This window comes from Mustela putorius, unplaced genomic scaffold, assembly GCF_011764305.1.
Source record: "Mustela putorius furo isolate JIRA1106 unplaced genomic scaffold, ASM1176430v1.1 tig00000580_pilon_pilon_pilon, whole genome shotgun sequence".
Classification (NCBI taxonomy): domain Eukaryota; kingdom Metazoa; phylum Chordata; class Mammalia; order Carnivora; family Mustelidae; genus Mustela; species Mustela putorius.
The window spans coordinates 13,562,430-13,588,836 of record NW_025421423.1 but is presented as its reverse complement, the minus strand read 5'-3'; the positions used below and the strand labels follow the sequence as shown (position 1 = coordinate 13,588,836).

Sequence of the window (26,407 nt, the reverse complement as noted above, 5' to 3'; positions counted from 1 at the left end):
ACACGAACTCACTCTCCCCTTCCCCCAGGCCCTGGCAACCATCACTGTACTCCCCGAACATTTTTGAGATCTTAATAAATGTCTTCTTTTACTTTCTCTCCTCCTTAGGCAGGCAGCCAGGCTTTTTCATTTAAATGCTTGTTTTGGGGATCTGGTGTCAAGGAGTCAAAAATCCTGGCTTTTGTAAAAATCTAAGTCATCAATAAGATTATGCAAGGCATTTTAGAGACGGTCCTTACTCCCTCCAGCCCTGGGTGTTTTGCTCTGTTCCCTGCAAGTTCCTAGGGGAATTGGCAAGACTTCATAGAGGAGGCTCCAGGCCCCGAGTTCACAGACTTGCCAAGGATCCCTGTGCGCCCGTGAGGACCAGCAGCTTCAATCTTGACCATGTGGATAGAAACAGTCAAAAGCCATGTAGACGCATGACGGGAAATGCCAGCTAAAACCAGTGCAGAAAGGTGTCAGGACGGCCTCCTTCCCACAACCTAGAACCTTCTAAACCTTTACATTTTAGATATAATCACAGGGTGCGACTATCCCCCCAAATGACTGGGGTTAAATTTTCTGTTAGCTGGACAGGTTGAGGGCTCAAAGACAAAATTCAGTTAATTTATGTAAATTAAATAAAAAAAAAATTTTTGCAAGCCTTTGTTTATGGACTGAGATTTATAACTTCAACCACGGGAAAAGGACAGGGCTGTCTTAGCTTGTAGTAAGAACTAAACAGGCAGAATAAAGAGGGTAAGGATGAAGAGACTGTAAAAAGCCAAGCTATAGAGATTCAAATCCAGCTCTGCCACTAGCTATATGCTCTTGTCCTAAAAACCATGGTATCCCAGTTTCTTCATCTGTAACAACAAAAAATAATAATGGCATCTTCCCCAATAGGAGTTACAAAGGTCAAAGATGACAATATCTACATGGCCCCTTGAAAGAGGGCCCAACTTTTCACTATACAGTCATTATGAAAAGCAGCTTAAATCTACTTTGCTCTCAGAGTAAAGCTCTCTGCTCTTGGGGAAGCCTGAACTCCCAAAAGAAATATAAAAACTTGAACTTTTCAACGTTATACTCTTCCGGAAAAAAGCTCAATCAGAATTTTGTGATTGCAAATAAACCCATATTAAAGGTTCAAGGTTTTATCCAATTGTACACATACTGTATTAGGTCTTCCTCTGCTCATATAAACTCTGTCCTTGGTTTGGATCCATTCTTTATAAAGCCACAGGAATTGTTACTTTGTATTTGTTCAAGTATTTGCAGTAGAGTGTAAGAATTTTTGTGTATTGTGTATTGTGCAATAATTTTTGCTTGCATGTTTCCAGGCCAATTTTGAAAGGTATCATTTGCGGCACAGAGAGTTCAGTGGCAATTGTCAGAGGTGGCCTACGTTATCAAGCCCAAGAGGACCCTTGAGGAGTTCCTGAGATGGGACAATGCACTTAGAGGGTGTGGGTTGGAGGGAGGAGTGGAACTCAGGGGACAAACGCCTTTAAGGTTTGCTTCCTCTCATTTACACACCTTTAGGGTGGATGTTAAAGACAAAATTATTTCTATCATGGATTTCCCAATTATTCTCTCAAAACAACGAGGAAGCAAATACCAGGTGACAAATCTCCCTTTTGGTGACAAGACTGATAATCCTCCATAGCACCTGCCCTGACTCCCACTCTCCCCCGGGAACTCCCCACCTTCCAGCTTAAAGCCCTCTGGAGCAGATCAGCCGGTCTGCTGGAAAAACACAGGCTTCCCCTGGGACGATACAGTCCACCTGGCCAGATGCCCAGCGATCTGGCTTCTTCTGTACCACCCCCGCCTCTGGATCCCAGGGCGGGAGCTGGAAGTTCTGCACCACCCGCCAGCCCTTCCCCACCGCCCGCTCCACGTTGATGGCCCCACCTTCCATTTGCAAGGAATAACAATGGTTATGAAAAGTGGGTACCCAGGGCGCCTGGGTGGCTCAGTGGGTTAAGCCGCTGCCTCCGGCTCAGGTCATGATCTCAGGGTCCTGGGATCGAGTCCCGCATCGGGCTCTCTGCTCAGCGGGGAGCCTGCTTCCCTTCCTCTCTCTCTCTGCCTGCCTCTCTGTCTACTTGTGATCTCTCTCTGTCAAATAAATAAATAAAAATCTTAAAAAAAAAAAAAAGAAAAGAAAAGAAAAGTGGGTACCCAGAAGGTATGGAAAGGTGTTCTTTTCCTTCGAATGCCTCGGTTATGAAACCAGTTTGGTTCTAAAGCTGACTGAGAACATTCTACTCCATGGATAATGGTTATTAAAAAGTATTGGGAAAGGAGGGTTATAATACCAGCCGTCAAAGAAGGTTGGAAAATGCCACAGAACCTTGAACAAACTCTGTTTGCAAAGGGTAGAGCTCAAGAAAAAGTAAGTGGAGTCGGAGTAAAACAAGAAAGTAGGTACAGACGTCTGCAGGAATGTTGAGGAGACCCTCACAACGGAAGGGGGATGACGGGGTCTCTGTGGATATCATTTCCCTTCAAAACTCCCCCCCCCTTAATATACACTGGGCGTGCTAGTTTCACTTCCCAGTCCAGACTCTGTGATTCCGGTTGATGTTCTGTTTACAAAAGAAAGACAGAGAGAAAAGGAAGGAGGGAGACCGAGGAGCCGGAGGGGAGAGAGTTCCAGATGTTCCGGACCAGAATCTAGAGAGAGAGAAGGAGGAAGGGACAGGGGATGGGTGTTGGGCAGTGAGTGGAGTAGAGCCAAAGGAGCTACAGAGGAAAGAGGTAGAGGCCCGGATCCCAGGGGGCAGAGAGGAAAGACAGAAGGAAGGAGGCCTCCCCCCCACCCCCCCCACTTCCTTCCCCACCCCACCCCTACCCCCCACCCCCACACACCACCCCCCCACCCCACCCCACCCCCACCCCGGCTCCAGGTGGCACAGATGACCAACACAGCTTGCTTGGGAGCTGAAAAACAGGACAGAGGCCTGGACAAGTTTGGGGAGTAAACCTAAGAAAGGAAAGACACTGTTGCCAGCCAGGATGGGTTGAAGGAGGGAGTGACGGGGGCAATTCGGTACTGGCCTCAGAAGCATTTCCCCTGCCTCCTGGGTACCTTAGCCAGATGCTCTCAAAATTCAGACAGAAATCTTTCATGCTGCAATTTAAACTCTCTGTTGCTTTCCGAGTCCCAGGGAAAAGAATCACATTTGCATACTGTACTGCAATTTGTATGATATCACTTAAGATTTCGCTGGAGAGTTGCATACATCTGAAGCTACAGGAACACATACAGGATGTGGATTCCAGATATGGACAACAGCAGCACTCTGGACCTTCCAGGAAGGGTAATTCTTCCCTGTGGGGGAGCTGTGCTGAGCTCTGCTGGCTGTTAGTGCAGTCCACTGGATCGTAGTAGCACCCTCCCCACTCAAAGACCAATCTCGCCCCTCTTGAAGCTTGGCTGGTTTGCATAGTGTCAACTGCCAAACCTTCCTCCCTCCTAGCTGGGTAAGGGAGCTTCTCCCACTGTCATGTGCACACAAATTCCTGAGGATTTTGTTAAAATGCAGATTCTGCTTCAGTGGGTCTAGAATGGGGCTCAGGGTTCTCTAGTTTCAAGGAGCTCCTGAATGATGCCAATGCTGTGGATCTCCGACTACACTTTGAACAGCAAGGCCCCATAGCCCTGGTTTAGGAATGGACAGGAGCTGGGTAGGACCCTGTGCAGCTGTGGGACCCTTGGGCTGATTCCACAGCCTCTGAGCACATCAGGATCCTCGTTAGAAACATGGTGGTGATTCTAAGGATAAAGAGAAGTTGTGGAGATAAAGCAACCAGGTTAGCAACTGGCACTCAAAAAAAGTTAATTTCCTGGGGCACCTGGGTGGCTCAGTGGGTTAAGGCCTCTACCTTCGGCTCAGGTCATGGTCTCGGGGTCCCAGGATCGAGCCCTCCATCAGGCTCTCTGCTCAGCGGGGAACCTGCTTCCTCCTCTCTCTCTGCCTGCCTCTCTGACTACTTGTGATCTCTATCAAATAAATAAATAAAATCTTGAGAAAAAAAAATGTTAATTCCCTTCCCCTTCCCTCAGAGCTCCTCCCAGCACCAGCACCAGGCCTGGAAACCTTAAGATCAAGGCGTCCCGGGGGATTGTAGGGAATTCCCTAGAAGAGAAAACGAAATTCCATTCTCAACAGTGGTTGGAGAGGGAGGGGTTTCCTCCCTTCTTCTATTTTATACCCTCTATGCGGGTGATACTATAACATCCGTCATCCTCCAGAGGCTGTGAATTGTTTTGATAATGAAGCATATGATGAAAAGAATATTTTAAAAACAATGTACACATTGTGATTTCATGCAAAAGCAATGCCTCCCACACTCAGGGCCCATCTCTGTGCTGTGTGAAACACCAATCTGAGCTTTCTTCTAAAGGAAAAATGATCCCAAATAGGGATCATCACAAGTGCCTTGGATATGATCTAAGTTTCCAATACAGTTTGATCATTTTCCTCCCCAAATGAATGGCTTCTGCTCATCTGGAATTGTGTCAGAGGAGAATTCCTGCCTTTTTTTTTTTTTTAATCCCTTTGCAAGGATAAAATGTTCTAAATGCAAAACATTAATTTGCCAGGCTAAAAATAGCCTTGGAATCACACGGCACACGGCACACAGGCCTCGGTTTTATTTTTTATTTTTTTAAGATTTTATTTATTTATTTGACAGACAGAGATCACAAGTAGGCAGAGAGGCAGGCAGAGAGAGAGGGGGAAGCAGGCTCCCCGCTGAGCAGAGAGCCCAATGCAGGGGCTTGATCCCAGGACCCCGGGATCATAATCTGAGCAGAAGGCAAAGGCTTTAATCCACTTAGCCACCCAGGCGCCCCTGGCCTCGATTTTAATACACAAACAGAGAGAGCTTTTTGAATTTAGGATTGAGAAGCACTTCAACTTTCTAGAAAATTAGTATGTATTCCTTGGGCATTCCCCCTAACCTTTACATAAAACGGGCTAGACAATGGGTTTCTTTCTCTGTTTACAGGCTGCATCACAAAATTTACATGAGGCCCTGCTCCAAACAAAGTGTTTCTGCATTATTCCCCTGAGCAAATGACATCGTGATCACGTGAGCCAATCAGGTCAGGGATAGAGGCTGAGAGCAGTCAGTTAAACGCCTACAGGAAAATGTGCTTGGGCCTTCCTAGAACCTTCTGTACACACTTCACCCAGGTGTGGGGCTCAGGTAGGCCCCACAGAGCTTTGCCTTTGAGGCAACTAATGGGGCGGCAGTGGGGGAGGGGAGCAGCAGCTAGTGTCCCCCCTCCCCCCTCCCCTGCCCACCAGTTGGGCTTTCCCCCCAGGGGGTCTGCTCTAGGACACTGGCTCAGTCCTGGCCCCACAGGTTCACTAGGGACATCCTGCGAAGGCCATGCGCTCCAGAGAGGATGCCTACCTAGGAACCCCTTCTCTTTCCGGTGCTCAGCGTAGTGGGTGCCGGGTCCTCACACACACTCTTCTAACAAAGAACTAAAAACCTGGAAGTCCTGGGCAGTTTCTCTACACCTTACAAACCCAGGGCACTCTAAGCTCCATGCAGAAACCTCCAGGCCGGCCTCCTGTGACACCCCAGGAAAAACGGCTCCCCCATCCCTGCTGAGCAGGCCCTGTAAGAGCCATTGTCGAGGTCCCCCTCAGCAAAGCACCAGGGAAGCAGTAAGATACACCCATGGGTAGTTCAAAGGGAGGCTAATGTTTCTGGACTGGCATTTATTATCTTTATGTATTGACTCGATTTCTCTCCAAGCCTACAGAGCAGATAAGGAGTATAGGGGCTCCGCTGGGCAGAAAGCTCAAGCAGGATCCACAGACCTTTCCAAGTATTTCCAGAATCACCTCTGGGTGGGAGCAGTGAAAACTGGCAAGACCTGAGGCAGGCAAGTCAGGGCAGATCACCTGATCTCATAATGGCTCTGGGGACCCTGTCCAGGGCACATGCCCATCTCTCCTAAGTTACAGCTGGGGTTGGGCAGGTGCACTTGGGGGGGGGGGGGGGGGGGGCTTGGATCCACTGCAGGCTTGTGTCCTGGGGCATTAAGTGCTCAGGCTTTATTTGATGTCATCAGCAGAGCTAGTTTAAAGGCAATATCTAGAAAAAACAACAACAAAAAAACCCCCAAGGAAACAAAAGGCGGCATCCAGGCTCCTCTCAAATGGGGGTTGCTGACTTTCCATACCAAAACCTAGGAATCCCTCCATAGACATTGGCGTGGCCAGACTGCCTATCTCGATAGGCTGCCCCTCGGAACAAGGCAGATTTCCCCGGACACTGGGTCTTCAGTGTAGGACTAGAGTTGAGACCGTGGGAGGTCACTGGACTTGACTTGGACATTTTAAGGGGGCGGGGGGGACTTCCCCCACTGCAGACAGTGACTAAAAAGGAAACTTCACAGAGGCATCACAAATGGTCAGGAGCTACAATATTCTGCTTTTTAAATCATGTTGCCTGTAAATCCCCAGTTATTTCTAACCGACTCACTTCCTTAAATGTACAGGCTCATCCTAGTCGAGTCCCCAGGGCTGGCCGGCACAGAGGATCTATCTGCTGGAGAACTTTGGACCAGAGGTGGAGAAAACATTTTACATGTCTTTGTATAAAAGAATGATTTGCAATGCCCACAAATTCCCTCAAAATTAATGTTTCTGTTGTGGCCACCCCACCATGGTGCCACTTAATAATTCACCCCCCCATCGAGATCTGCAAATCTGTAAAGTTAAATGGTAAGACATAAACGGACTGGATTGACCAGGCTTCTCAGGCTCTTCTGAGAACCGTTTTAATTTTAACCCGAACTGCAACTCTTACCTTAATACAGGAATCCCTGTTCCCATCTTAGTGACCGAGTAAACTCATTAGAGCCAGCAAAGAATCTTGTAAGAGTTCCGGAAGGGAGTCTCACGGACATCCATCATATTACGGGTCACTGAGTGAGCTTAAAGCCCAGGATTAGGCTCCTGAAAATTTGGGTCCATTTGCCCAATGAGAAGCCATTTCTGATTTAACTCAAAGCCTAAAGAGGAAGCAAGTAAAGAAAAAATGGAAGAAGCCTCTGGAGTGCAAGTGATTTGAGGATGAAGAGAGAAGGGGGTCAGCCAGACCCCCCAAGTCGAAAGGGGGTTGGAGGGTGGAGGTGAGGTCAGGTAGAGAATCTTTGTGCCCAAAGCTCTGCCATCTGATCAGTGTGAGTGATGAACAGCCAGCCTGCGATACAATTGCTGGAATTTTGTAAATTATACTTTAAAAACCGTTCATTTGCATCCACGTTAAAGATGAGAGGAGATTTCAGGGCACCTCTCTGGCTCTGCTGGTGGAGCATGAGACTCTTGATCTCGGGGTTGTGAGTTCGAGCCCCATGTTGGGTGTTTGAAGATGATTTCAATAACTAACTAACTAAATAAATAAATCTTAAAAAAAAAAAAGATGAAAGGAGATTTCGTTAACTTAGGAAAACAACCAATTTGGGGAGATACACAACACATGCAAGGTGCTTCCATATCTTCTCTCATTCAGCACAAGTTTTCAAATAGGCAGGCTTTGGCATCCCCGTTTTGAGACGGGAAGGAACGAAGATTCTAATTCTGTGACATGCCTAAGATCTTACAGAGAACTTGACGAAGGCACGAATGTGTTTTGGCCCCGCTGAGGTTCCCGATAACCACGGCATTACAGCATCTGTGTATTGGGCTCTGCTCACTCAGGCTGCTCTGTTCAAACATCAAAACCAACCAAAAGAGCTAGGAAAGGAAGGGACCAAAGGACTGTGAAATCGATTCCTCACTGAGCCCTGCCACTCCCCTGGCTTCCCTGGCATTTATACCACGCCCCCCTCAACCAGGATACATATCCCCCAAGACTTCAAAGACCAAACAAAAACACCCAACTTCTCAAACCCACTTGAGGGACACTCCATCACCTTACCCTGTCTTCCGCCTGGATAAGGAAACGGACAGCATTTTGCCTGCGCAGGTCCCCCTTTCCACTGGCATGGCCCATCAGGCCACTCGGAGACTTCCACGGAGATGGGAACAATACCAGTTACCTGTCCCTGATCCCACTCGAAGGTATCCCACAAGGCCTGGCAGTACAGGTGTACCTAGATTTTAGAGACAAACACTACACGGGAAAGAGGTAGGTGGGCCCGAGGAGAACCTTTGGGAGAAGGGTCTGTTCTCTCTTGTATCTCCCCAATCTCAGAATTCACTTCAACAGGTGAAAAGAACCCTGGGCCGAAACCTGGAGAAAGCACATCTTGTTGTTACTGGAGGCAAAGGAAAGCTCATGATTCATTCATTCTCCTGGCACTCAATTTTCCAGACAGCGGGGCAAAAACAGAAATGGTATTTATGGTGGGATTGTTTCCTCAAAAGCCAGTCTCCAGGGGCCGTCCTGGAGTGGATTCCACAATGACGCTTCTGCACTCCCATAATTCATAATTTGTCTTTCTGCTGACATCACATGGAGACTACAAAGTCCTAAACTGTTGACGGAAGGACAACCATATGTTCACCACAGTAAAGTCACCAAGGCAAAGAGCAATCAGGGGCAAGATAGCCATTCTTTATATCTTAGAAACGCACTTTGTATCAGCAACAGTTGAAACAAATTTTTAAAAACTTAGGTTTAAACGTATATTACTTAGAGTACTTCATTTCTTAAGTATCCTGGTTCATCAGGTGTGACTAAAAAATCACATAGGCAAAATCTATAATTTCTCCCTGAGAAAAAGGTCCAAAACTGAACAGTAGTCACAGATGTTCTTAAAAGGGGATTCTCTTACCAAGAGTCTGGATCTCATCACCATGGATCATGGAGGCACCAAAACCCGAGGGCCCAAGCAACTCAACATGCTGATGGGTAAGGCTGGTGCCAATGAGGAACCCCCAACCTTAAGCTATTTTAGCTTCACAGAGAAATCTATCCATCAGTGTAGAGTTTACACAGTATAAAGAAAATGACGCCATTTCCTGGCAAAACTTACTAAAACTGTTGAACCTGATAAGCACATGAATTAATCGGTTCAAGTTTCCAATAGCTGGTACAGGATCCCTGACCAATAACCTAAACAAAGGGTGACTCCTGTTTCTCACGATCAAAGAGCAGTCATTCCACAGGCTACTTCAAGATTGATCACCAGTTCTACCAGAGATGAGACATGCATAAAATTAAAGACTGGAACTATACCATCACACTTGTGGTCTTTAGAAGTAACTTTCAACACGCACCTGTTTCAATTGTTTAAATTCCTCAATATAACCTCCACCCAAATTTGATTTCATTCTTACTTGAAACATCTCTCCTTATCTTAATAAGTAGAGACTTGTAATGACATCCGTGATAGAAATCTGAGAGACGGGAGCTTTAGGAGTCAATCAAATCTCTAATGATGCTACCAAGACAATTCTCCTAATTAAGCAGAAAGTCGAGGGTGTTAGCATTTCTTAAAAGTAATATTTAATAGTTAATTCCATACTAAAATAGGGAAGTTTTCGAATAAAACAACCAAGGGATCATTTTTTCCCTCACTTGATACCAAGTTAAGACAACCTGCTTCATCTTATTACCCTGAGATCCCGAGGCTCCTGAGTCAGAATGAGCCACTGATGGAAGTGAAATGATCTCTGGCCACACTACCCTGAACTCTGCAGGCAAAGAGTCGTGCCAACTGTCATGCCAGAATGATGAAACAATGGGTATTTTAAAAGGTCTGTTCCCATCTCAGAGCCTGGCCACCCTCTCACACCAGTACCCCAGCATCCCAGAAAGACACTGAAGTGAATTTCTTCTTCTTCTCACTGCCAGAGAAACATGTCAGCACCTAACGGCACACAGTCCACCACGGAAGAGACTGCAAGACCCAGAGAGGTTTACTTTCATTTTTCTTGGCTCTTGGCTCATTTTATTAGTGCAGCCCAAAATAACTGCAGGACCTACATAACCCAATGGGACACCCATTCAAAGGAGAAGCTGTCCTCGGAGCAAAGAGCCTGTGTCAAAACTGGGCAGGAGAAAGCTAGCCATGGACAGCTGTTTGGAAGGTGTGTTAGGGCAAGTCTTAATTCTTAAGGGCTGTATGTTTAACGCAACAGAGGAAACTCCTTCAGAGATAGCCATCATTTCTAGACATGCTACTCTGAAATGTTATTGATGAATATTGGGGATGCTGCCAGGCTGGGAGAAAGAGAGAATGTTTAATTAAATTAGGACCATTTCCAGGAAGAAAAGTGTGATGCGTAAGTGAACTCTCTCTTTAATGAGAACAGAACGGAGGAAACAGATCTTCTGGTATTACAATAGTGGGCGGTGGCCCCCCATATGCCAGTGAACATGTCCAGTGAACACGTTAAGAGGGCAGGTTGCTTCCCCTGGGAATTTGCTTCCCGGATTCAAAGATGTACCATAGAGAGATGTGCCATAGAGAGATATACATAGAGAGATATGTGTGTGCACACTCTTCTCAAAGGTAAGTACATTTAAGAGTGGGGAAGGAAGCTTGCCCAAACTATGGGCGCTGCACTTAAAACCGCTACAGAGAAGGGTGCAGATTTGTCCAAGTCTGACCACACAACCTCTGGGAGCCAAACCAATACCACCCCACACGGGAAACTGGCTTGAAGCGACAACCCACCATCTCTCCAAATGAGTGAACTCCCTCTACAGGACTCCCCCTTTTTGAGGATTAGGGAGAGCTCCCCAGGGCTGGCAATGTCTGTCCTGAGGGCAGGGAGCTCAGTAACCCGCTGCCTGTCTAGCCCATCCAGCTCCCCCACTGTATGCAGCCACCCTTAGCCTTCAAGTCTCCCTTGCCCAGCCGGGCCTTCCTCCGCAGGTTCCGGGACTCACGGACTTCCATTCAGTGTCCCCCCCCCCCCCCCCCCCCCCCCCCGTCCCCGGCTATGTTTCTCCAGAATTGCTCAGGGCCACCAGGATCTCCTGGCTCTCCTCTCTGAAGGCATGCTTACGGCACCCCACACACCCCCCCCCTCCCATTACCGGCACCGTTTGCTCAGAGTTCACCAGCACAGCACGATCCACACATCCCACTCCCCAAAGTGTCTCCACAAGGCCCAAAGAGACGCTTTATCCAGGATAAAATACCGGATCCTAGCAGCCGGGGTCTCAGCCTCAGGCCAAACTTCCAGGCTCAGCGCGTACCCCTCCATCTCCGCATGGCCTCTGGAGCGCAGCTCGCAAATCTAGTCTGCGGGGCTCTGGCAGGTCCGGGAGCTGGCCCTTCCCTGCCTCGGGCTCCCGGCACACCCCCTGAGCTCCCCAACCCCCCAGCGCTGCCATCTAAGGACTCCTGTCTTCCTCGGGAGCCGAACCGGTGGTTCCATCTTCTGCTGCTCCCGGTTCCGGAGGGGTGGCCATGGGCTAGCCGTTAGATACTCCTCGCTTTTCCTCTACAGCCCGAGCGCGCCCGTGCGTGTGTGCGTGTGTGTGTGTGTGTGTGTGTGTGTGTTTGGTTGTGGGGGGGGGGGCAGGAGAAAGAGCCCTAAGTTTATTTTTCAAAGCACATATAACTAAGTACTGAATAAAGCGGCCAAAGGCTCGGCCCTCCCCCAAACCTAGGAATTCAAAGCCACATGGCCACAGCCCTTCCCAGCCAGGCCCCCTCCCAGCACACGCTCCTCTAAGCAAGGCCATAAAAGCCCTTTAAAGTCCGCGATCCTTCTGAGGACTCCCCAGATCTGCAGCCCCTCCCAGGCCACCCTCCTCCCACCACGCCTGAACCCCTACATCAGGAGAGCTCTTTGGAGATGTGGTGTCGGGGGTCGCCGCACCCCCAGCCTGGGCCACCCACCTCTGGGCGCAGGATCCCGGGGGACACAGTCCTCGAGCTCCGCTCCCGCTCGGCCCCTGCCTCCCGGCTGGGGCGTCCACAGACTCCGGCGAAGACGAGCGGCAGCCCCGGAGCGGGGCGAGCGCGTCTGCCTGGAGCCTCCCGCGCCAGACGAGCTGGAGGGCTGGGAGCGCCGCCCGCCGGCCGCTGGAGCCCGCCTCCTCCCCGCCCCTCCCCGCCGCCCGCCGCCCGCCGCCCGCGGGCCGCCCCTCCGCTTCCACGTGCCCTCCCCATCCACCCACACCTCTCTGTGGCTTTGGTGGAATCCAAGCACAAACTGAGAAACCACGGGATGAATGAATGGATGGACAGGAGGGATGGAGGGTGGATGAATAGAGGCACCGGGCCAGGGAAGCTGTGTGATTTCCTAACTGGGGAGAGGGCTCTGTGTCTCGGGATGGAGACCCGGGTCAGCGTGCGGGTGGGCGTGTCGGCGTGTGCACAGCCGTACGCATGTTGGTGTACACATGTGTGTGTGTGTGTGGGGGGGTAGGTGGAACCGTGTGGGTGCCGGTGCGCGCTCGCGATGCCAGGAGCCGCTGAGCTCCTCCTGCCCGGGATGGGAGCGATCCTTCCTGTCTTACCCAGCACGACGACGATGGTCCCCGGGGAAGTACCACCACTGGCCGCGGTGAGGAAGTCTGTCTTGGTGACAGGGATGAGGTCTCCCTGTGTTTTGGCGCTCTCCCCGATATGGCCCAGAGGCCGAGGTGTGGACAGGGATGTTTCCGGCGCTCCGGCTAGCCAGAGCCCTCAGGCTGCCCTCCCCACTGTGGCAGCCGGCGGCCTGGTGTCACAGCGCGTGAGTTAACAAAGCCAGCGGTGGGGAAGGAGGCAGCTGATACACACGGTGGGGCTCCATTAGGCTCGTGGCCAGCCGTCCCTCACTCTCCAGCGGTCTGAAATTTCAGTCTGTAATCCCCTCCCCCACCATGAATATTTAAATAATGTTAATGACCCTTTGAGAAGGGACTGTCTCGAAATCCTCAGAGGACACGCACAGAAAACACCGCACACAGAACACGGCACGTTTAAAAAGCGAGCACTTATCTTCCTCTGCTCCATCTCTGCAGAGGAAAATAATAAAATGCCAGGTTTCTTAAATTCAACTTTCCATGGGGAATGATGGGGGTTTTCGGTTTCCTATTTATTCTCTCTCCAGCTTTGCAAGTCAGAGCCCCTCACTCTCCTTGGAGTTTCCATTCTAGGTAGGCCTGCTTCTTTCGGAACCCCTGGCCAAGGTCCTGGGGTCCTCTCCCGAGAATCAGTTGTGCTGCCAGACTCGGCAGGAAAAGACAGCTGCTGGTCCAGTTCTTCTTTGCTAATTCACAAAGGGCCTCCATCTCCCATACAAAGAAATGATATCATCAGGAACTGCTCAGAAAGCCTGTCCACGCTAATGACACGTTGACAACAGAACCCTCTGGAGAAAAGGCATCTTTCCAGTCTTGAGCTTGAGTCACACCTCTGCTGGGGGAGGGGCTAAAGTCCAAAATGGAGAGGTCCCTTGTTCTCCTCAGGGTTCTGGAATGTCAATAGGCTTCTTTTTCTTGCTACTTGGGAATTGTTTCACCAGCCTTCTGGTAGGTCTCCACTCTTGAATTTCAATAGAATTTAACTGATCCGTGGTCTGAGATAACAGAGCTTCCTCAGTCAATTCCTGTTCTCTCTCTCCCCTTCTTTTTCCTTCCATCTCTCCTTTCTTCCCTCCTTCCCTTCTCTCGCTCCGTCTTTCCTTCCTTCCTTGTAGCTCCTCCTGCCCCTGACTTAAGGAGTTAAATATCTGAGTGCCCTACATCAGGCTCTATTTTTACCATTTTAGTGACACATGAAAAACTCCCACGGAACTGAGGGTGTTTGGGTCGAGTTATTTATTATATGGACCACAGACTCTCAAAGGAAAGATTCTAAACGGACAGCAGAGGTGAGGTTTTAGAAACAGTAACATGGCAGGTGTGTCATGACTCTTTCTTATGTTTCTAAATTTGAATAAATGTAAAGTTTATCAATCAAATTTGTTTCATTGTTAGAGAGCACAGCAAATCACACCGGCTGGATTACATCTTTCTGAAAGCGATGTCAGTGTTAGTGTTCATTTTTTAAAAGATTTCTATTTATTTATTTTAGAGAGAGAGAGAAAGTATGTGCACAGGCGGCAGGGGCAGAGGGAGAGGGAGAGAGAATCTTAAACAAACTCTGTACTGAGCACAGGGCCCAACCTGGGGCTCATCTCACAACTCTGAGATCACAACCTCAGCTGAAACCAAGAGTCAGCTGCTTAGCCAACTGCAACATGCAGGAGCCCCAATGTTAATATTAATTTTAATTTAATATTACTTTTAATATTGATTAATAGTAAATTAATAGAAATATAAATAATAGAAATATAAATAAATATTAAATTAATATTAATTTTCTGTTATTCTGTGAATTTTAAAGTTCTGGTCTATCTTCCAGACAACTATTGGGAATATTAATTTAGGAAAAGTCCATGTTCAATATAGATATTAATTTACAAGAAAATTTTCTTTTCTTCCATCTTATAAGGTGTTAAAGAAGTAGACATGATTAAACACTTTTTAATATAAAAACACTTGGTACATGCCAGGTTCTAGAAATATTTGTTTAATTTGTTCAGTGAAATCACGGGTATGAACGTCTGCATGTGGAAGTAAAAACTGTTCCTAATTAGCATTTTCTCATTTATTTACCCCTCAGTCAGTGGTTCTCAGTCAAGGGTGATTTGACCACCAAGAGGACATGTTGGGAATGTCTGGAGATATTTTTGACTGATGTATTTTTGATTGTTATAACAATGTTACAATTATTACAATGGCGGAGATTTTGTGATAGTTATAATGTTATAAAGATATATTGATATCTAATAGGTAAAGCCTGGGACATTGCTAAACAGTACCCTCAGGGACAAAGGATTATTGTGTCCCAACTGTCAACATGGCTGAGGCTGCGAATCTGGCCCCAGACTCGAAGCCAGCACTAAGAACCACAGACATGAGAACCACTACAGTTACCAAAATGCAGATTCCCTGGCCCCACATTTACCTACTAAGTCTGAACCTATGGGGTCATGGCTAGGAAAACTTTTTTTTTTTTTTTTAAGATTTTATTTGTTTATCAGAAATAGAGTGAGAGAGAGAACACAAGCACAGGAATAGCAGGCTGAGGGAGAAGCAGGCTGAGGGAGAGAGATCACAAGTAGGCAGAGAGGCAGGCAGAGAGAGAGGGGGAAGCAGGCTCCCCGCTGAGCAGAGAGCCCCATGCGGGGGCTCAATCCCAGAACCCTGAGATAATGACCTGAGCTGAAGGCAGCGGCTTAATCTACTGAGCCACCCAGGCGTCCCATGAGAACGATTATTAGAGCTGAGAATATTTTATGAAAGAAGCCCATTTAGTCTCCTAGATGCACTTTTTTTTTTTTTTTGAAAGATTTTATTTATTTATTCGTCAGAGAGAGAGAAAGAGCACAAGCAGGGGAAGCACAGGCAGAGGGAGAAGCAGACTCCCTTCCCCACCCCCCCAGCAAGGAGCCTGATGGGAGATGATCTCAGGACCCAGAGATCATGACCTGAGCCAAAGACAGATGCTTAACAAAGGGAGCCACGACATGTCCCCTAGATGCACTTTAGAAGCACTTTTGAAGCAAAGAAAGGGCTATTAATGTTGCGGGGTGAAAAATCTAGTTGGGATGTCCAAATGTTAAATGTTCCCAAAGGCCCTACACCATCTAGGACACAAAACCTATGGAAATGTTGCTTAACAGGAGAACTCAGGATTTCTTTTGCTATGACCTAGTGTACATTTCTGCTCCGTTTGCATCTGCCATGCTGTTGGCCCTGACCAAGAGTGGTCTCAACAGAACCCAAGAAATACAATATACACTAAAGAAACACCAGAAGTGGGCTCCTGGGTGGCTCAGTGGGTTAAGCCTCTGCCTTCGGCTCAGGTCGTGATCTTGGGGTCCTGGGATCGAGCCCACACTGGGCTCTCTGCTCGGCGGGAAGCCTGCTTCCCCCCTCTCTGCCTACTTGTGCTCTCTGTCTGTCAAATAAATTAAAAAAAATCTTAGAAAGAAAAAGAAAGAAAGAAAGAAAGACTAAAAGTAAATGTTAGTGTTTGGGAAAGAAATCAGCTTAGACACAATTTGACAAAACCTCTTCTTTCTTCTCAAACTGAGCAAAAGGAACCAAATCCAGCAAATAATGGTCTATCAGTAGCAACATGCCTCCATCCTGAGAAGAGCAGAAGTTGAAAAAAAGACTTGTGAGTGGCTCAGAGAAGTGATTTGCAAACCCAAACAGAGCCCAAGACTGGCCCATCATAAATGAGAATCTGCCACTTCTCCCTTCTAGCAAGGAGAGACATCAAAAACATCAGCTGGGTGCAATCCTCATATGTTAAATGTGTCTCACCAAAAATAAAAGTTTGCTAAGAAAAAGGAAGAGGAGAAGGAAGAGGCGGGGGAGGGGGCAGGGCAAAGGAAACAAAACCAACACCAAAAAGGTTGGCCCCGCTTTAACCAACAGCTCTAGATCTATACAGCTTTCCCACCAAGCAACAGGTAAAGCCTTTGGGAAGTTAGGAAGGATCCCAATCCCAAGGACATCTCCATGGGACCAGATGTACAACTGAAAATCTAAGAGAAGAAACAAACAGGGGGAAGTATTTGCAACATACATAACAATGAGTTACGATTCTAATATGTGAAGAGTTCTTACAAATCAATAAGAAAACTGAAGAAAATCACTAAATACCCAAAAGAAAAAAAACTTAATAGTTTATAGATGAATAAATATAACTGGCCATGGAACTTAAAAAAATATGCTCAAACTCTTTATAATTAAAGAAATGCAAGCAAAAATACAGGGATAATATATTTTATCTATGAAATTGGTAAATACATGAAATACAAATTTTATTTGTTTTTGGTGAGGGAATGATGAAAATTGAGTGACTGTTATACTTTGTTGATGATTAATAAATTGGTAAAATTAAGTGACTGTTGTACTTTGTTGATGATTAATAAATCGGTAAATTCAGAAGACAATTTGGAGCTATCTCTGGGGATAAAAAATGTTCATACAGTGCTCAAGTGCAATTCTCTTTGGGAATTCAGAAGTTTATAAAATCTAGGGAGTCAGATGAGAGATTGGGGTGGTGGGGAGAAGTCAGTGGATGAAAAATTCCTGATCACTGATAAGGCTAAAAAGAAAGAGAATATTTAATAGACACTTTTAAAGTTGTTTGCCATGCTGTGTCGTGATGTAAGTATTTCTGTAACCTGCAGACCTTTTAAAACAGGATTTGTTTGGAGAACCAAAGGCAAGGGGCTTGTATGAGGCTTGGTACAGGGTGAATATCAGACAAGATGGATACGAGATGAAGACGTCAGACAAGAAATCAGAACAAGGAGCGACCAGAAGAACTAACCACCACACCACCCCCCACCGCCCCACGCCACTTGAGTTAATCACTTGAGTTAAGAGCCCATAAAAATAATGGATTGGGGGATGCCTGGGTGGCTCAGTGGGTTAAGCCTCCACCCTCAGCTTAGATCATGACCTCAGGATCCTGGGATCAGCCCCGCATCAGTCTCTCTGCTCACAAGGAAACCTGCTTCCCTTCCTCTCTCTCTGCTGCCTCTCTGCCTACTTGTGATCTCTGTCAAATAAATAAAACTTTAAAAAAATATATGGGGCAGGCACTGGACATCTTCTAATTTGTGAGTAGGGGTTCAAATAATTTTACTTTAAGTAAAAAAGAACAATTTATCCCTGCTGGCTATAGGACTTGGAACAGCCAATCAACCAGCTCCTAGGATTCACACAGGTCATTTGCTTGCTTTCTCAACCAAATAGTGGTTTTACCTTGTTCATCCGGATGCTTTGTATGTCTGTGGCTTCCCACTTAAGCCATTTCTCCACTGACCCCTGATTCTCATTTAAAGGCAGAAAGGGCATCTCTCTAGAAGTGTGGATTTTTCATAGAAGGGATGACCCATCCATAGTACATTTTAACTACCAACTTTTTGAATGTCCAACACATAAGACTGACATGGGTCAAGGTCAGACCTGGTTGCTAAGTGGTAGTCAGCTCTAAAGACCGCAGATCAGTGTTTCCCAAGCTAGCTCACCTCAAGAGTAGCTTGGAGAAAACACTGGGGCTTTGTTTCCCTGAGGCCCAGGATCTGTATTTGCTTATGCTTTCCACATGATTCTGTTACCCAGCCTGGTTTGGGAGGCACCTGGGGTGGACACAGAGAGAGGCTGGAGAAGGAGAGAGCTCATGGACACAGAGACAGGGACCGTGTCATCCGAGAACACTTGGCTCTTAGACCATGTTTACTCTCATTCGGGGCCTCCTTAGTAATGCCTGCCTTTTTTTCCTTTCCTCTCCAGGGTCTCTGGCTCCCTGTGCCCCGCTGAGTTCCTTCCCTGCCTCTTCCACATTTATTTCCTTTTCCTGCATCCTCACACTTGGCCTCTCCTTTGCCAAACTTTCTAACCCAAGGAAATGGTGACTTGATTACATTCCTGCCTGCTGTTTGAGACTCTTTTTTTCAAAAGACCTTTAGGAAGCCTGCAAATGACACATTCCAGAACCAACGCAAGTTTTGCCCATCTCATGGTCTTTCTTTAGAAGGTCCCACCTTGCAGTTGGACCCTGACTTCTCTCCAAGGACAAACTGAGATCGAATCATCCAGATTGGCCGTTGTGATATACCATTACACGGTAGCCGAGAGAGAATGTCAGACAGTATTCCAAACTAAAATCTTCAATGAAAAGCAACAATGTGGGACGCCCTGCGTTGGGAAGGGTGGAAGGAAAAACTCTATTGGTGGAGGGGAAAGGCAGGTAGGGAAGGGAGAGGGCACAGAGGACAGAGTCCCCTGGTATGGGAAGTGAGAAGGTGCTGATGGCTTCATGGGACAACTGTGGGTCCCATATCCTTAGTCCCAGAGTCCTTGAAGCTCACGTGCTAATGACAAGAACGTTACTCATGTATCACTTTGGTATGTAACAACAACAAAGCTCTCCGAGGGCAGATTCTTTGTTTCATGGCTGAGAATTTTATCTCATTTAACAAGTGAATCATTTTTTTTTTTTAAGATTTTATTTATTTATTTGACAGACAGAGATCACAAGCAGGCAGAGAGGCAGGCAGAGAGAGGGGAGGAAGGAGGCTCCCTGCTGAGCAGAGAGCCCAATACGGGGCTCAATCCCAGAACCCTGAGATCATGACCTGAGCTGAAGGCAGAGGCTTAACCCACTGAGCTACCCAAGTATATCATTTTAAAAACCTATTAGGGACACCTGGCTGGGTTGGTAGGTATAGCAGCATCTCTTGGTCTCAGGGTCATGAGTTCAAGCCCCACATTGGGTATAGCCATTACTTCAAAAAAATGTACTAAACATTCCAGAGTTTATGCCCTATTGGAGACAAAGCATGAAATGGGGTCATTTTTAAAGCATGGCATTGAAAAACAGAAAATATGCCCAATATACTGGAGCCGTGCACAGTGCGTTCACAGGATGCTGGGAAATAGTGCCCCCAATGCCCAGGACAGTCTTCACTGAGTAAACTCAGTGGATTTGCTTCTTATTAATGATCTGTGTTTGAAATGCTAAACTACTTTCTTTCCAGAGCTGTTCGATTCCTTTTCAATTTTAGGTAAGAGATGCAGTTATTTTTTAGGTTTTTTTCTATTTTCTTAAAGATTTATTTATTTATTTCAGAGAGAGAGAGAGAGAGAGCGCAGAGGGGCAGAGGGGAGAGGGAAAGAGAATCTCAAGCAGACTTTGTGCTGAGCATGGAGCCCGACTCGGGGCTTGAACCCATGACCCTGAGATCACAACCCCAGCTAAAACCAAGAGTCAGCTGCTTAACTGACTGAGCCACCCAGGTGCTGCTATTTTTAATTTTTTACAAAATGGGACTGTAAGATTTTCCCAGGAATTCTCAAGTTTTCCCTTGAACTTCTGTTCAGAGGCTGTTTGTTCATTTACGGAAAGAATCCTAAGGCTCTTTAGTACCATTAGGGGTGGAGAAAGACTACACTTTGACATCTTAAATAATTCTGATTATCACAGAAGTAATTTTCCCAGCAGATTCTGACTCATCAAATGTTTTATTTATTTTTTTTAAGATTTTATTTATTTATTTGACCGTCAGAGATCACAAGTAGGCAGAGAGGCAGGCAGAGAGAGGAAAGGAAGCAGGCTCCCCCTGAGCAGAGAGCCCAATGCGGGGCTCCATCTCAGGACCCTGGGATCATGACCTGAGCTAAAGACAGAGGCTTTAACCCACTGAGCCACCCAGGTGCCCCTCATCAAATGTTTTCATATTGAGAACTATCCAGTGAGAAAGTAGGCTTTTTCCTTCTACAACACAGAACACATGAAATTCGTTATCCTAGTGCTAAGTTCACCAAAGATGATGAGCTATATTGGAAGGCGGTTTAAGTTTATGTGATGCACAAAGTTACCTACTCACCTCAGCTACCACTCAGATTCCAAAGTGTTAAGATCTTTTAAATATGGAGAATGCCCATCGCTGCTTCGACAGCATGTTTAAAGCTTCTTTGGGGATGGGACCGTGGCCAGTGTAAAATCACTTTCAAAGCCACAACAGCTAATGGTAAAGCCAACTAAATACACAGAGCCATGTTCTCCGCCCACACTCTGCACCAGCTCAGGTCAAAGGCTTCTCCCCAGCTCCCTCCCCTTCCCCTCTCCTCCCTCCCGACCTCCCCAACCACCCCCCTTCCCTCTTTTTCCTTCTTTTTAGACTGCTGCCTGGCTAATTTTAGGAGCAGGCACGGCACACTCAAATACCTTAAGAAGCCTGTTATTCTGACAGATCACAGAAATGGGTAAAGCATCCACGTACCCAAAACTGCCGGTGACTCCCATGAAGGGCTTGGGGCACTGAGGTGCCCCGGCGCTGGACCCGCTAAGTAATTTATAGCCTGCTGGAGATAAGATAGGCGGGCATGGAGACGGGGACGGGCGTGTTTAGATAGAGGACGGTTGCTGCTCCTGTTTTTTATTTTAAACATTTTCTGTACGTGCTAGGGATGGGGGAGGGCATTTCACAATGCCAGAGACAGAGACTGAGAGCTGGGGGTACAAAGGACTTGTCACCCAAGCCACGTCCCTCATTTTACAGCACAACCAAGTGTCCGTGAAATATAGGAGCAAGAGGCCAGGGATTGGATCCTGATCTGTCCCTTATTCGCTGTGTGAACTTGGGAAAGCTGTCTTCCAGAACCCTCTCACCTGTAAGCGGCAGATCAGAGCTTCTACCATATATGGTTGCTGGAAGCATAATGAGATCATGCACGTAAAGCTGTAAACACAGGGCCGGCTACAAGGTCAGAACTCAGCAGTGGTTGTTGTGAGTGAAGCAAATGAATCCTAGGTCGGGGACAGAACTTACACAGAGCCACCCAGCAAGACTGGGCCAGAGTCAGGACTCAAACACAGGCCTGCTCTCTCTCGGGCCAAAGTAAAGTTCTTGGTTGTAAGTTTGGCTCCTCTGTATTGTCATCATTGCTAAAGCAAACAGTAAACAACCACAACTCCTTCCACCTCACGCTCTTTCCTTCACCCAGAAAGCCCTTCTCACCCGCCCCAGCCTGTCCAACTCCTCTCCCTCAAGGGCCTCTTTCTCAGCCTGTCCCCAAGGCTGCCATTGCCCAAGCACAGGCTTCTTCCCTCCATTTCCATTATCCTGACCTTTCCCTAGATAGAGACATTCTATCGAGTGCTCCCTAAGTCCTACCTAGAGTTTAGTGTCTTCCCTTAAGGACCCATCAAAGCCACTTACTCCAGCCAAACTCCATACGTGGCTCCTGCCCCTCACCTTCCCTCCATTTCCTGACTGAAGGTCCTGCGGTCCCTAGAGCCACCCCTGCCCTCTTCTTCCCAGAGGTCCAGCCACTGTGGTTTCTCCTACTGTCCCCAACGCCTCTGCCAGGTCTAGTCCTGCCTCCTTTCTTGCCTGGACCAATTCCTGGTCTCTTAACAGGCATCTCTGTCTTCGGCCTCTCCCCCATCTTGTCTGCTTTCACAGTGTATAGGGGTTCGCCTCCTAAACCACTCTCCAGGGGTTCCTCTTGCCAAAATTAAAATTCTTCTTATTCAATCATTCATCCCTTTACAGATATTTATTAAGATCGTGCTGTGTAGAAAGCATCACTGCATGTGTTAGGGATATGGGGACCATCAGGCAGGTGCCTCTCTCTCTCTAGGACCACCGAGCCTGGAGAGGGGATGGGCATTCTCCCTGCTGTTTCCTCCAACTGCTGTCCTTCTCTCTCGGTGAACTCTCCTCCCTCACCACTTGAAGATTTCAGCCCCTGTCACTCTGTCCACTAACATTCTGATCATAAATCACTACACTAAAATGCCCTTTTGAACTGGTCCCCATCTGAGTAGGTTTCTAGGAAATTTCTTTCTAAACACACAAAAGACCAACTCACAAAAATAACTTTTTAAAGCACACTGAATATAATAGTTCTTAAACTTTTAGGTTAAAAAAAATTTGCACTTTTAAAACCCCAAATAATGGGGCGCCTGGGTGGCTCAGTGGGTTAAGCCGCTGCCTTTGGCTCAGGTCATGATCTCAGGGTCCTGGGATCAAGCCTCGCATCGGGCTCTCTGCTCAGCAGGGAGCCTGCTTCCCCCTCTTTCTCTGCCTGCCTCTCTGCCTACTTGTGATCTTTCTCTCTGTCAAATAAATAAAATCTTTAAAAAAAAATAAAATAAAAAAATAAAACCCCAAATAAACTAGACTGTAAGGCAAATTCTAAGAAGAATTTCGTATTTCATATGAAAGGATCAACAACCCTCACATTTCTAACATTTACCATGGCTGTTCCTTTTCCCTTCCTATGACCTGGGTCACTCTTCTCTCTTTCATTCCCTTAATCACAAACAGTCTTTTCAGACACATCACTTAAGCAAAAAATGTGTGGCTGGGAAGTTATTGATTCCCTCCATGAGGAAAGCATAGTTTTTGGTCTTTGCTCTGGATCTGAATCCAAGTGAATGGCTGCTTGTGAAGTTAACAGGCTCAACTTTTCTGAGAAAAGGATCAACACTCACGACCACAGGCAGGAGATCCACAGGTGGAACCTTCCATGGATGACTTTCCCAGTCTTTAAAATCGGGACAGTTACACAGTATCTATATTGCCAGCCCGCGGTGAGCGTTGGATGAGTTAATGCTCACGACATCCACAGAACCTACCATTCAGATTCTCAGTGGGCGTAGCTACTTATGATGTATTGGTGCCAGTCTGTACTCTGAAATTTCCCGATGTTTGGTCGAAAGAGCCAGAGTGGTCTTAGATCGGATGAGTTCTTGACTAAACCCTTCTCCTACAGGATCATAAATATTTTCCTGTTGTTAAATTTTAATGAAAGTATTTGGGGGTGCCCAGGCGGCTCATTTGGTGTAGAGTCCAACACTTGATTTCAGCTCAGGTCACGATCTTGGGGTTGTTGAGACTGACTCCGTGATGGGCTCTGCACTGTGGGGTGGAGTCTGCTTGGGATTCTCTCTCCCTCTGCCCCTCCCTGCTCCCTAATAAGTAAGTAAATAAATAAATAAATTATTTTCCCAATTATAAAAGAAATGCATCCTCGTTGTACAGAAAGCATTACCTGTGGGCTCTGGAATATTACAGACTTCAGACTGAATCCCAACTCCACTCTACAGATTTTGTGACCTTGGGAAAGTCACTTAACTCCTCAGAGCACTGATGTCTGCATCTGTTGTACCACCGGTGGGACCAGGAGGGTACCTGCCTCACGGTGTCGCTGTGAGTGTTCAATAAAATAATGTAGGTCTAGTAATAGTGCTTGGCCCTTAGCGCATGCTGGGGAAGAATGGGAGGACAAATCAGGAAGAGAAGAAAGAAATGAAGAAGTAAGGGGGAGAGGAAAGGGGGGAGGGAGGAAGGAAGGGGCGGGGCATGGAGAGAGGGAGGAAGGGAGGGAAAAAGGGTGAGAGGGGAAGAGGAAATAGGAAGGTGCGTCAAGACTGTCATAGGACAAGAAAAGCCTGATGAAGTCCACCTGGGGGAAAAGGGTTTATTTTATTTTATTTTTATTATTATTATTTTTTAAAGATTTTATTTATTTATTTGTCAGAGAGAGAGCGAGTGAGAGCGAGCACAGGCAGACAGAGTGGAAGGCAAAGTTAGAGGGAGACGCAGGCTCCCTGCGGAGCAAGGAGCCCGATGTGGGACTCGATCCCAGGACGCTGGGATCATGACCTGAGCCGAAGGCAGCTGCTTAACCAACTGAGCCACCCAGGTGTCCCGAAAAGGGTTTATTTTAACAAACTTTCCAATACCATGAAAAAAATGCTTAGAAACAGGATGCATTTTTAATATGAAAAAGAAAAAGATTCTCTACCTCTTTTGCAAGACCATTTCTCTTAAGAAAGACTTCCCTTTGTCACTCATGGGATACACTTAATATAAACTTGGAAATTTTTTCATATTTGGGTTTTGTTCGCAAGAACCAACATATTTACAGCATTTCAAGAATAAAAAAAAAAAAAGGAGTGACTCCTCCTGGATGAATGTTTGTTTATTTCTCAACTTTCAATAAGCTTTGATTTTTAAAAATTTCCAGAAGATTTAGTGACATTAATTTGAAAAAAAAAATCACCTTCAACATTTGAATTTGTTTAAATATGGTACATCTCTGGGGTGCCTGGGTGACTTACTTCAGCATCTGCCTTTGGCTCAGGTCATGATCCCAGGGTCTGGGATCAAGTATCAAATCAAGCTCCCTGCTCAGCGGGGAGCCTTCTTCTCCTTCTCCATCTCCCACTCCCCCTGCTTGTGTTCCCTCTCTTGCTGTCAAATAAATAAATAAATGCACCTCATGTAAAAGTAGACAAAACAACATTCGATAAACCGATTTTTTACCTAAAAGCCAACAAATGCTGTATAACAGAGAAGTGCAGGTACCTTAGGCAACACTAAATGAAGAAACTGTCCTAAGCTCAGACATGGTGGGGACAGCGGGTTTTCTAATAGATACTGCAGGACACCCATAGGCTGAATTTCTCCAGGTTGCATGAAAGGTCTATTTATTCACTGTGGGCCCAGCTTCCCTTAGTTACTGAAGAGGCAGTTCTGTTTTATCATATTCATGAATCATCACAATAGAATGATAACAAAAATGTAATCAGAACATTGATGGGATGAGGGCCCAAGGGCAAAGTGTGAAAACCAACCAGATCCCAGCGATGAAATCGACTCTGATCCCACCAGGTAAACTCCAGCTTTGTATTGAAGAACAAATGCAAACAGAACTACATAAAAGCTCCCTTATTGATCAGGGGCTATGAGACCTACTTTATACATTTGCATACATAGTGCAGTCATTTTGTGCTCCCAAGCAAAACAGTGTGGAGTAGTCATTAAGAATAAGGGCTGGGGGGCGCCTGGGTGGCTCAGTGGGTTAAAGCCTCTGCCTTCGGCTCAGGTCATGATCCCAGGGTCCTGGGATCGAGCCCCGCATCGGGCTCTCTGCTCGGCAGGGAGCCTGCTTCCTCCTCTCTCTCTGCCTGCCTCTCAGCCTACTTGTAATCTCTGCCTGTCAAATAAATAAATAAAATCTTTAAAAAAAAAAAAAAACAATAAGGGCTGGGGGTACCTGGGGGGCTCAGTAGGTTAAGCCTCTGCCTTTGGCTCAGGCTGTGATCTCAGGGTCCTGAAATGGAGCCCTGCACCCAGCTCTCTGCTCAGGAGGGAGCCTGCTTCCCCCTCTCTCTCTGCCTACTTGTGATCTCTCTCTCTCTTTCTGTCAGATAAATAAATAGATAAAATATTAAAAAAAAAAAAAAAAAGAAAGAACAGGGGCTGCCTGGTTAGATCTGTGCTCTGAGACTCCTTTCTGTGTCCTTGGACGAGTTGCTTAGGCTCTCTGTACCTTTTCTTCCTCTGTAGACTTTGGTCCTTGCCCATGAGCCCCTCATAAGAAGACAGGCTTATCTGCAAATGGGCTCTGACCTATATGGAGAGAGACTATTTCTAGAGCTTTATCATCATTAGTTGCTCCCACTGGTGGAATGCTAGAAATGAACATAAGAGGAAATGCACTGATGTGTCCAGGAAATATTTGTGAATATATTAGAACTTTGGCTTGAACTATCCAGGCCACTGTCTTCTATTTTAGGAGAGGACCACTCAGAGAAAAGGAAATTTTACCAAGTAATAGAGTTGGTAAAAGTGCAAGAATATTTCATCAACATTTTAAAAACTGGGATGATGAAGCTATCTGCAAAAAATGAAATCAGGCCAACACCGATAGCCCAGCTAAAATTAAAATTCTAGAATGGGCTTCAGAAAAACCATAACGTGGCCAGATTGAGGAAAAGCTGTTTTGTTTTTGTTTTTTTTCATTCAAGAGAAATAAAACAAACTGGGGACAGAGTTCCCTATAGTTTCATTTCACAGGGAAACCAGTGAGTTATAGATCTTGACCTGAATCAGGTTTGGAAGCC

General features: G+C 46.6%; 1 protein-coding gene across 4 annotated transcripts in view; it reads right to left on the bottom strand.

Annotated features, from left to right (window-relative positions):
- PALM2AKAP2 (PALM2 and AKAP2 fusion) overlaps nt 1–26,407 on the bottom strand; it is a 446,433-nt gene that overhangs the window by 94,908 nt on the left and 325,118 nt on the right. Inside the window, exon 1 of one of the 4 annotated variants that reach the window (XM_013053848.2) lies at nt 11,822–11,989. The exons of the other annotated variants lie outside the window; for them this stretch is intronic. The gene's annotated coding sequence lies outside the window, so the exon portion shown is untranslated. Of the gene's footprint in view, nt 1–11,821; nt 11,990–26,407 lie in introns of those variants that run through there. 4 annotated transcript variants of the gene reach the window in all.